Source organism: Stigmatopora argus, chromosome 21 (genome assembly GCF_051989625.1).
Source record: "Stigmatopora argus isolate UIUO_Sarg chromosome 21, RoL_Sarg_1.0, whole genome shotgun sequence".
Taxonomy (NCBI): Eukaryota; Metazoa; Chordata; class Actinopteri; order Syngnathiformes; family Syngnathidae; genus Stigmatopora; species Stigmatopora argus.
In genome coordinates this window covers 11,538,873-11,550,362 of record NC_135407.1, presented here as the reverse complement: position 1 = coordinate 11,550,362, position 11,490 = coordinate 11,538,873, and positions in this window count along the sequence as shown.

Below are 11,490 nucleotides of genomic sequence, written 5' to 3'. Positions count from 1 at the left end.
ACGATAAATTACATTTATAATTCATTGATGAAAAATATATATCAATGCCATCTTTTCAACCTCTTATATCGTGACCGGACATTTCGTCGAAAGATGTTTGGTCGACCGGACGTTTGGTCGACCGGACGTTTGGTCGACCGGACGTTTGGTCGACCGGACGTGACGTTTGGTCGACCGGACGTGACGTTTGGTCGACCGGACGTGACGTTTGGTCGACCGGACGTGACGTTTGGTCGACCGGACGTGACGTTTGGTCGACCGGACGTGACGTTTGGTCGACCGGACGTGACGTTTGGTCGACCGGACGTGACGTTTGGTCGACCGGACGTGACGTTTGGTCGACCGGACGTGACGTTTGGTCGACCGGACGTGACGTTTGGTCGACCGGACGTGACGTTTGGTCGACCGGACGTGACGTTTGGTCGACCGGACGTGACGTTTGGTCGACCGGACGTGACGTTTGGTCGACCGGACGTGACGTTTGGTCGACCGGACGTGACGTTTGGTCGACCGGACGTGACGTTTGGTCGACCGGACGTGACGTTTGGTCGACCGGACGTGACGTTTGGTCGACCGGACGTGACGTTTGGTCGACCGGACGTGACGTTTGGTCGACCGGACGTGACGTTTGGTCGACCGGACGTGACGTTTGGTCGACCGGACGTGACGTTTGGTCGACCGGACGTGACGTTTGGTCGACCGGACGTGACGTTTGGTCGACCGGACGTGACGTTTGGTCGACCGGACGTGACGTTTGGTCGACCGGACGTGACGTTTGGTCGACCGGACGTGACGTTTGGTCGACCGGACGTGACGTTTGGTCGACCGGACGTGACGTTTGGTCGACCGGACGTGACGTTTGGTCGACCGGACGTGACGTTTGGTCGACCGGACGTGACGTTTGGTCGACCGGACGTGACGTTTGGTCGACCGGACGTGACGTTTGGTCGACCGGACGTGACGTTTGGTCGACCGGACGTGACGTTTGGTCGACCGGACGTGACGTTTGGTCGACCGGACGTGACGTTTGGTCGACCGGACGTGACGTTTGGTCGACCGGACGTGACGTTTGGTCGACCGGACGTGACGTTTGGTCGACCGGACGTGACGTTTGGTCGACCGGACGTGACGTTTGGTCGACCGGACGTGACGTTTGGTCGACCGGACGTGACGTTTGGTCGACCGGACGTGACGTTTGGTCGACCGGACGTGACGTTTGGTCGACCGGACGTGACGTTTGGTCGACCGGACGTGACGTTTGGTCGACCGGACGTGACGTTTGGTCGACCGGACGTGACGTTTGGTCGACCGGACGTTTGGTCGCCGGGTTCGCTCGCTGTCAAATTATTACAGAGTTTACTGTTGATATTTTGATATTCGATATTTAGATATTAAACTCACTCTCTCATGATTATAATTTTAGAGCTGGTTTCAACAGTAATAACCCGGCGACGAAACGTCCGTTCTACCAAACGTCCGGTCGACCAAACGTCTTTCGACGAAACGTCCGGGTACCCTCTTATATAGTTCCTTGAAATGCTTGAAAATTCTTGAATTTTACTTTCGTGGTTTTAAGGTTTGAAATTTTTTTGAACTTTGCATCCATTCCTTGAAGATGCTTTAACATATTAGGCACAGTTTTTCTAGACACCCTGTTAAAAAAAGGTAATTATCAAGTGAGGGAAAATAGAAGAAATTGCCTTCATCGCTACCCATACCCTTATTCTGAAGTTGGTTTCTCTTGATGTCACACGTCACACCTCCGCTCCAAAGAATACAGTGCAGTGTTGCAGCAAAGCTGTGGGACTCATGCACTTTGTGGCAAATCGGGAAAATGAATGTACCAAGCCACCCACACTAATTCATCAATGGTTGAAAATCTGACAAATGAGTGTACCAAATGGTTAACTTAAAGCAAGGTTGTTCCATGTATGCAGGAGCAAAGTGTTTTTGTGCCCAGAAATAGAGTGAGAACGTGAGTGAATGCCATGGTGGACATTGTAGTCTCTCGATGGCATCTTCAGGGCAGTACGTGAAGGTATTTCCCCCGAAGAAACATGATTTTCGTGAGTTTCTTTGCCTGTACAGACGCTCCCCTACTTACGAACGAGTTAGGTTCCGAGCGATTGTTCATTGTTGAATTTGTTCGTAAGTTGATTCAGTGCTATATTTTGTATTATAATTTATGTTTAAGGCCTGTTAGGTTCATCCAATTGTAGGTTTATCCTTAGGTTTTTCCAATTCAGCTTTCAATAAAAAAGGCATCTGTAGTCACATCACATTTAATTCTTGCAAGAAGAGAATACATCCCGCCGCTCCGCCGACCAAGATTATTCTAAAGAGCGGCATTATGTCCTGCCCATTTAAGGCTTCAAATCAAAACAATTACAAGGTTATCGATTCCATTTGCGTAAGCAAGAAACAAAACAATTCCATAATCAAGCAAACCTAGCGTCAAACTAGCGTCACAAATTAAAACAATATGCTTGATAGCCATCCGCTGACCCAACAACAATTTAAGCGTCCTTCACCGATCTTCATTGCGAACTCTCATCTGGGGAAGGGGTTGAGGCGTATCTTCCAGTAATCAGTCCTTGGAGCAAGAACTCAGTGGATTGTTTTATGTCCTTTCGAACTTGTATCTCTCGCTGGACCCAGCTGTCCTGGAGAGCGACCTTGGCGTAAGCGTTTGTCTTCGTTGAAAGCGATCAACACATATAACTATATTGTTTAATATAGTTACACATTTAGGATGAGCATTACTATTCCTAATAAGCAAATATATTGATTAATATAGTAAGCATGTATATTATAAGGCTTTATATTCATTGCAAACACATTTATAATAATGATTACCCCAACATTCCCCCCTATATTATAAATTTGCACATGATCCCTGTTAGGTTCAAACACCAGACATTTGTTTCACCAACCTGAAAAGAAGGAAATCACAGAGAATTTGAGTTATCTTTATTTAAAAAATGAGAGGTTCAGAGACTGCCCCTGTCACAGCCCTCCAACAACACTCTGAAGAAAATCTCCCCTCGCCTATTCTCTTATTGTGTTTTGGGAGTGTCCAAGTTACAGGAAGTTTCAAGCTGATCAAGGGAGAGATAGTTCTCTCCCAGTTACAAAAGGTTCTTTGATCATGACCATATGCCCCTTCAAGATAACATCTTTATAGTCTTATTCCTGATATCTTGCAACCCTCACAAAACAGACAAACAGACAGGCGTCCGCCCCCCTGGGTAGTTCCTCTTTGTTGAATAAGGTGAAACTTTTCCCAGGGGGTCAAGACATCCCCAATTCTATTAACTAACATTTCAATAGTCTAAACTAAAATCAGGATAACTTATTTACAATAATTCCAACATAACCCTCCTGTTTATCCGGATTCTTGTTATATAATATCATCACCCATGACCTCTTCTTATCCGATTTTCGCATCACAGGATCACAAAAATAACAGAAAACGTTACACTCAGAAGTTAATGCCAGAGTCTTTAGCATCTTGGAACATGTCAGGCAGTCCCATGAACTGCATTTCCTCCTCATCCCCAGATGCGTCGGCGTCGTCATCATCCCGTGGTTCGCCTCCAGATGTCAATAAGGCATACATTTCTGATTTGACTGGTTGTATAGCATTTGTTATTAACCTTTCACATAACGCACGAATACAGGGAATGCAGCAACATCCACAAGTTGTGAGAATGGCAGCAAAAACAGCGATTGACATTAAAACTGATACAATCAACTGTTTGTACTCGCCAAACATGCTACCAAATTCGCCCCACATTGAGGTGTCGACTCCAGAATGTTCTTTCATCTTGCTGTTGAGGGATCGAAGGCCCTCCAGGGCCTTGGTTAAACTCCCGTCAGCTGCTGTATTGTTAGGGATGAACGTGCAGCATTGGTCGCCAAAGATGGAGCACACGCCACCTTCCTTTGCCAGGATCATGTCAACAGCAATTCTGTTCTGGAAAGCCATCAAAGAGGTAGCCGACAACTGTTCATGGATGGCTGCAAACCCTTCCTCCGTCCTGTTCCCCAGTCGTTGCACATTGTAATGGATGTAGTTGATTCTGTCCACATTTTTGTTAATAGTACACCACCAACACAGGAATGATTCAAAACCAGCTGCCATTTGGTTAGCGAGTTTATACTCATCCGGTACACCTCGGGGAACCCCGATGCTGTCGATGTAGGTTGGGTCCCCGTCTCCCCATCCAGGAGCGGACCGCTTGGCTCTGCCATTCCAGTGGTGAGGCAAGATGTTTCCTGCCACAGTGACCAACTCAGGAGCAGACATCTTTGTTATGGAAACAGGCAGGAGCAATGACACAGATGCACAATAGCCAGTAGTGTTGAATGGCAACCTGTCGTACAATCTATTATCACCACACCACCACCAGATGTCGCTACGAGCTACCGGTTTGAATGTTATATCAACCGTCAACACTTGTTTACATTGTATACTATTAAGTCGTCCCAGAATCAACCCTTTTCCTATTCTCTTAATGCACGTGAAGTTGGCCCGTGCTATTTTCTTTGAAAACACTGGTTTCTCCTTTTCTTCATCCGCCATTGGAAAAACACTATCCCAGTACGAACAATTTTGAGATGGTACTGGTTTGTTCATCACGTCTACCAGGCAGGTGGAGCTCAATGCTGAGGGTATTACTTGTAGCAATGGTCTGGCCCCCATACATACCACACAGTCTGCTTGCGTCACTTGAGCGGCTTGTTCCGCCATTAGGAGCCAATTGTTATCTAATCTAGAAATTCCTGTCGCAAATTTAAACAAATCATCCACCTCTGGTTCAACGTATATTTGTGGCATGTCTGGAAACTTTGATTTCGGCCCAGGAGTTATTTCTTTGCTAGGTTCAACAATTGTGGTAGTGACGTTTGGACAGAACGTTATGGGCACGCATGGGTCTTCCTGATGTTCTCTCCAGACACAGAGCATCAGCCCGTGGCATAGCTGTTTGTTTGTGTAGCCCTTCAATTGTTCGGGCTCGCCGAGTGGCACCTGAGTGGTATTCAAATTTAACAACAAACTGCTTTTTGTTCTTGTCAGGGTTACCTGTTTTTTCCACCTGGCCCCTCTCTTGGAGAACCCATACGAACCTCTTGACCACTTCCCAGTTGTAGCCGCCACGTCACCCCACCAGTGACCCGATTTCTTTGCCCCAGCACTGTCCAAGTAAAAATCATACCCGCTCCAATCATTCAGCCGATATCCCCCTATCTTGAAATTTTGGTCAAATGTAATTACTGCCTCAGTTCTGTTGGTTTGGTAACAATAATACAATTGGTAAGTATAGGTATCATCTTTGCGATCTGTCGTTTTGCATGGATTCTTTATCACCTTCCGTGGTATTCTAGAGGGATTTTGATAGTAATGTACCCCTCGTTTTTGCAAATTGAGTGACTTTTCATGTAACAATAAAATTACTACTATTATTATTCCGATTGTTCCTCCCACCGCCAATCCTATTTTGTGTACCCGGGTGAATATCATGCTGGTAGATTGTAATCTCTCCTAATGCCAGACCGGAGCTGTTGACGTCTTCACCGGGTTTGAGATGACTGTAAACTAAAATTACAGCCCCCTTTGTAGTCGGACTTCCTCCGAAGGCGGGTGAAAGATTACAATGCTACTACAGCAGATACCACAGCGCGATCACTACAATACAAATAACGACGGTTAGGTTGAACACAATGATCGAAATTGTTAACTTAGTCATACTCGATAACCCTTTTGCAATGTGCCAGGTGAATCCAGGTATTTCGTTCTGCTATTTTAATTGCCGTTCCTGTGGTTAATAAAACCTGATAGGGTCCTTCCCACTTAGGCGAGTGCCAGTGTTTCTTCTTTATACTTTTAATCAGGACCCAGTCACCTGGTTCAACTAATTGGCCTTCCTGCAACGACACAGATGGCGTATCTTCATTAGCTTGTTCTGTCAATTCTTTTTGTTTTTGTAGCATTTTTCTCATATAATCCGCAAGATTGCTTTCGTCATCTGTTTCCCAAATATTTTTAAAATAAGGTAATCTGTACTGTCTGCCAAATAAGGTTTCATACGGGGTTAATCCGTTTGTGCTGGTAATGTTTATATGTAGTTTTACTAAGTCTAGGCATTGTGTCCAGAGTCTACCAGTTTCTTCCATACATTTTCTGAGTCTATTTTTTATGGTGCCATTCATTCTTTCCACCAGTCCCGCACTCTGTGGATGATAGGCGCAGTGATGTTTTAAATTGATGTAAAACGCTTGTCCTATTTTTGAAATTATTTGGTTTACGAAATGAGTCCCATTATCACTGTAGATTATTTCCGGAATGCCATATCTCGGTATTATGTCTCTGCATAATGCTTTTGCTACTGTTATGGCATCAGGTGTCTTTGTCGGAAATATTTCTACCCATTTTGAATACGAGTCTATTATTACGAGACAATATTTTTTACCTTCACACTTATTTAGTTCTATATAATCCATATGTATGTGTTGAAATGGATATTCTGGTTTTGGGAATTGACCCCGTTTTGGTCTAAGGTTACCTTGTGCATTGTGTCTTGCACATATTAGACAGGTTCTACAAAAAATTTTTGAATAATTATTAAATCCATAGGTTGTATATATTTGGTTTAACATTCTTATCATCCCTCCTCTTGAGACATGTGATTTACCATGGCTCAAAATAGCTGCCCATTTGTATAGGTTTTTTGGTAGGATTGGTTTACCTTCTGGACATATATATATTTGGTTTTTTATTCGCGCGCCTTTCTTTTCCCATTGTTCTTTTTCTTGTTTGGGTGATTGTTGTTGCATTTCTATAAGAATTTTATCATCCATTTTTTGTTGGTCATTTTCGCTATTTACTTCCATGTTTAGAATTGTTATTTCCCCTTGTGCTGCCTGTTTAGCAATCTTGTCCGCGAAGGCGTTACCCTTTGTTATGGGATCGGTACCTGATGTGTGTGCAGTACATTTACATATTACTAACTGTGTCGGTAGTTGCACGGCTTGTAATAGTTCAGTTAGTAATTCGGCGTGAGTCACTGGTTTTCCAGTTGATGTGACCATACCCCTATTTTTCCAGTGTTGCGCAAACGTTTGAGTGGTTGCAAACGCATATTGGCTGTCCGTATATATTGTGACCGCCTGTCCTTTCATTAATTTACAGGCTTCAGTAAGTGCCACTAATTCTGCAGCTTGTGCTGAGAAATGTTGCGGTAACGCTGCTGCTTGTAATATTACTGTTTGAGTTACTATGGCGTAGCCGGTTTTTGTTTTCCCTTTATCATCTTTTTTCGAGGACCCGTCTACAAATATTATTTCTCCATTTTCTAGCGGTGTATCTTTAAGATCTGGTCTACTTTTACTCTTTTGTTCCGCTAATGCTTCGCAATCGTGTTTTTCACCTTCCTCCTCTGTGTGAATTAGTGTTGCTGGATTGAGCACTGTACACCTTTCTATTTTTAGATGCGGCTGAGACAATAGTATTGACATGCAAGACAGATGTCTTGCCGGTGACAGAAAACTCATTTTTGTTTGTAAGAGTAGAGCTGAGACCGCGTGGGGAACTTTTAAAACTAATGGGTGGAACAATACCACCTCAGCGCTTACAGTTACCGCTAGTGATGCTGCGACCACTGCTCTAACACAATGTGGCAGTGCACAGGCCACTGCATCTAACTTTGTGGAATAATATGCCACTGGTCTCAGCTTCTCGCCATATTTCTGAGTCAATACCGATGTCATGAAATAATTCTTACAGTCCACCATTTGTACAAATTCTTTAGAATAATCAGGCAACGCGAGTGTGCTACTACTCACTAGCGCCTGTTTCAAATCGCAAAATGCCGTTTCTGCTTCTGGCGTCCATTTCAATTTGTCTGACATTTTTAGTTCTTCTTTATACATCAGGGCTTGCAATGGCGCTGTTAATTCGGCATAAATTGGTACCCAACATCTGCAGTAATTTGTGAGCCCTAAAAAGGACATAATTTGCTTTTTTGTAAGTGGCTTCGGTGCTTTTAGGATTGCCACCTTTCTTTCTTCTAAAATTGTTCTGCCCCCCGCGCTTAACTGGTGACCCAAGTATTTTACCGCTTTTTGGCTGAATTGTAACTTATTTCTGCTGATTTTATGACCTTCTTCAGCTAAGTGTTTTAGCAACGCTAATGTGTCTTTTTCGCATTGCTCCTTGGTTTCTGATGCAATTAAAATGTCATCTACGTAAGTCATTATTTGGCTACTTTTTGGCGGCTCGAAGGTTGCTAAATTTGCGTTTAGAGCTTGAGAATATATAGTCGGACTCTCGCAGTAACCTTGCGGCAGTCGAGTGTATGTATAACGTTTCCCTTGGAACGTGAACGCAAACCAAAATTGACTGTCCTTATGTACTGGTACCGAAAAAAATGCATTGCTGATGTCCACTACCGTAAAGTATTTTGCGTTTGGGTTTAGCGAGTTCAACAACGTATATGGATCTGCTACTGTTGGGGATCTTTGAATTACTGCATTATTTACCGCTTTTAAATCTTGGACCATTCTCCATCCATTTGATGGAGCAGCTTTTTTTACTGGGAATATTGGTGTGTTACACGGAGAGTCGACGCATTCTATTAATACCCCTGCTTTAAGTAAGTCGTCTATTACAGGTTTTATCCCTTCTATTGCATCAATTTTAAGTGGGTATTGTTTTACGCGAGGTTTATATTCAGTTTTAGGTCGGATTAATACAGGTTCTGCACCTTTTATGAGTCCTACATCTGTAGGCCCTTTAGACCATAATTTTGCAGGTATTTGTTTTAGCAATTCTTCTTCGCCTTTTGAAAATAATATTTGTCACTTTTGTTTTGGAATTAAGTGTACCCCCGCCTCGACAGTTACTGTCCAAAAAAACGATTTCCGCCACAGCTCAGTTGACGCACTATACCATGTATTAGGCCCCGAGGGCTCCCAGTCATGTGCTTTCTCCCCTATTTCCACTAGCCTGCCTAAGTCTTTCCACTGGGTGTGTTCGGACTTACACAAAGAGATGTATGGTGCTGTATGTAATTTAAAAAGGGCTTGTGCCTTTTCAGGCAAGGCGACTGCGGTTGCAGCATCTGCCAACCCGTTTGTATATAGGTAAGTGACCGTTATTCGAGTAGGGGTGACTTTATCGAGGCTTTCCTTGTACTTTAGATCTGGTTTATTTATATACGACATTGTGACATGTAAATTTTCTGGGGACATACGGTCCCCTTCAAACTGCACCGAATTTATTCCCTCTTGTATTAGACTAGTTCCTGTTTGCATCGGTGGCTTGTTTGGAATGTCCAGAGAATAATAGTAATTTGGCTGTCCCATCCCTTGTAACACGAACACTTGTTCTGGTTTATGTCTAATTATTTTCATGCCACCTGACGTTGGCAGAACGGCCAGGCCTAGCCCCACAAGGCCGTCTCTGCCCAAAAGGTTTACTGGACATTCAGGTAGTATTAAGATTGATAACTGGCATGATTTGCCTTTTGGATCTCTAAGCCAGACTGGTTCTGTCATTTGTACTGATTTTGTGGCGCCCTGTGCTGCCCTAACTATTGCGAAATTTGGGCTTGGTTTTAAGTTTGGTATTGATTCCCTGATCGTGGTTCTACATGCTCCTGTGTCACAAAGGAATTTTAATGGTTTGCCTTGTACCCATATTATCACTTCTGGTCTGACCTTTTCTTCGAATAATATTTCGTCTAAATTCAATATTTCATCTTCACTCCCGATTTGATCCTCATATCCCATTTCTTTTTTACATTCCACTTCTCCCTTGTACCCAATTGGTATCTCATCTATACTTTTGGTAGCCATTTGTTTTGCTCCCTCCCGTTCTAGTCATGCGTTATCACGTCGTTGCGATAAGCGGGGAGGGTACAATTTGCATTCTTTGGCTGAGTGGCCCTCTTTGCCGCACGACCAGCAGGTCACCGGATTGCCTTCGTGATAAGCTCCCGGTTTAAACCTGAGAACTCCCCCGCTGGCCGCACCCCTGCCGCGACCTCTTCTCTTGCCTCGACCTTTACCGTTCGAATACTGGTGATAATACGCTTCAGTCCCAAAACTATCTTCGTCCCCATAAAAGAAAACTGCTTCTTTCTTTTGCTGTTTTTTATTTTTTATCACTTTTTCTGCATGAAGAGCATGGTTTATGTAATCCCCCAACGTTCCTCCGTTCATTCCTATGTAATGGCGATCAACCCACTGTTTTATTTCTGGCAAAGAATTAGAGTGGAGGGCGTTTTTTAACTGTTGTTTATAGGGGCGCGCATCATTCTCATCATGTTCTAATCCGCTGTGTTGTCTAAATACTTTTTCCATTTTAATTCTATATTCTTCAAATGATTCCTCCGAATTTTGTTTGCATCTTCCTATTTCAGTGTAATTTGATCTTTTCGTATATTTTACTCTGATTCTGTCTAACAACAATCTCACTTGATCATTCAATCCATCTGATTCTGGCGGAAAGATTTTACCTTCGCCATCGGTCGGATTATAAGACCCTTTAACATAGAACCAATCTGATCCCAATTTACACATCCATACTTGTTGTACCTCCATTCCATTTAAATGGTATGAATGTCTGAGGTTTTCCATTCCTGCCTCGCACTCAGCTAAATCTTCCTTTGGGTGTGAAATTCCTTCTACAGCCTTCCTCACATCTTCCTGTGTCCACGTCCTATAAACTCTAACGATGGGTGCCGCGTTTGGGTCACCCGCTTGTGGGTTTGGTAACTCTATCAAAGGATACATGTGCTCCTCCTCCCCCCCTTTTTGTATTTCACACTCTGCTCCTTTTGGTGGGGGTGACAGCACACCTTCCAGTCCCGTTACTAACCCTTTTGACCATTCCCCGATTACGCCTTGGGATCTAGTTTGATGTACTTTTGGATGGGTTTCTTTTAGTTTATATTGTGGAGGGGGTGATCCGGAGATCGCCGTTTCGAGAGTAGTCGGTTCTTGTTGCTGTGCTAACATTTGTCTTACGCCACTATATGGACCCACATATTCATTATCTTCCTTCCTGTGATACATGACCTTTTTTTCTCCCTCTTCTCTTTCCCGCCTTTTCTCTTCTTCTATTTTTTGTTTAGCAACTTTCTCACCCTTCTCCCTTTGCCCTGCTATCCGAAGCCAAAGTTTGGTTTGATCATAACCTCGTTTTTGCATTTTACTTCGTTTTTTGTTACACGATTCTTCGATTTTTTGTTGTAATTCACAGATATCTTTTATTATTAGTCTACCAGTGAACCCATATTTTTTTACCCAATAATGCAAGGATTCCACCGCGTCGGGATCCTCTCTATGAACTATCTTCCAGTCTTTAGACGCAAGTTCCGAGAGGAATTCCTCTTTTTTACTTGTTTTACTTTGTACTTTACCCATTTTTGAATAAAATTTAGTCCCAGTGGGTCTTTGCACCTATAGTGCACTAACACTGGGTTT